The following is an 856-nucleotide window of genomic DNA, read 5'->3' on the forward strand; positions in this document are numbered from 1 at the left end:
GCATTCCAGGCCTCTCCCTCCAGGTCTCAGAAGTCCTCAAAAGGCTGTTCTGAAGTTGTCGGGGCCTAATGCAGGCAAAGCTCAAGTGTTGTAAGCTCCAATTCATAGCAATGATAGGGTGCTGCAGAGCTCTGTAATGTGTTATGCCTCCAAGGGAAGGAGGCCCTGTTGGTACATGGTGCAACAGGGCTTCCTGATCCTCCCTGCCCAACAGCAGCTATTCTGGCTTGAGCAGCACAAAGGGATGGGGCATGAGGCACCCTGGGGACAAGCACCCACCAGTAGAAGGGTGGATAGGGCAGGTACATCTACAGAGAACAGTGTCAGTACTGGGGGGCTGTGTGCTTTTTTCAACTTCTCCACATTTCAGTTTTCAAAAACAACTTAGACTTTAGAGTAAGTTTCAACCTATGAAAAATTTACACAAGTGTTTCCCTGGACTACCCCAGCTCTCCCTAGATGCACATGTCATAATCAAAGCCAGAACATTTCCATTGAAGTCATATTAGTCACTAAACACAAACTCCATGCTAACCTCAACATTGCCTCCCTCTGCCTTTCTCTCACTCAGGAGTCTGTCTGATCCTGCAGATCCCTGCTCTCTTTCCCTTTGAGGAACAAAAGTGCCCACCAAACTTCCATGCTTAGACATCGTGAGGGGTTCCACTCAGCATTTGCTGTCTTGGTAGGCATAGATTGAGGGATGTGGAAGGACTCTTCCTCCTTGCCAGGAGTCCACAGAGCAACAGATGCTACAGCCATCTCTGTGAATAACACTGAGACACCGAGGTCCCCAACCTTATACTTGTTCATGGTACACCTGTTAGAAGTCAGTGTCTTGGACTTGGTAGGTAGG

Source organism: Dipodomys spectabilis, unplaced genomic scaffold, assembly GCF_019054845.1.
Source record: "Dipodomys spectabilis isolate Male_0828 unplaced genomic scaffold, ASM1905484v1 ptg000047l, whole genome shotgun sequence".
Classification (NCBI taxonomy): domain Eukaryota; kingdom Metazoa; phylum Chordata; class Mammalia; order Rodentia; family Heteromyidae; genus Dipodomys; species Dipodomys spectabilis.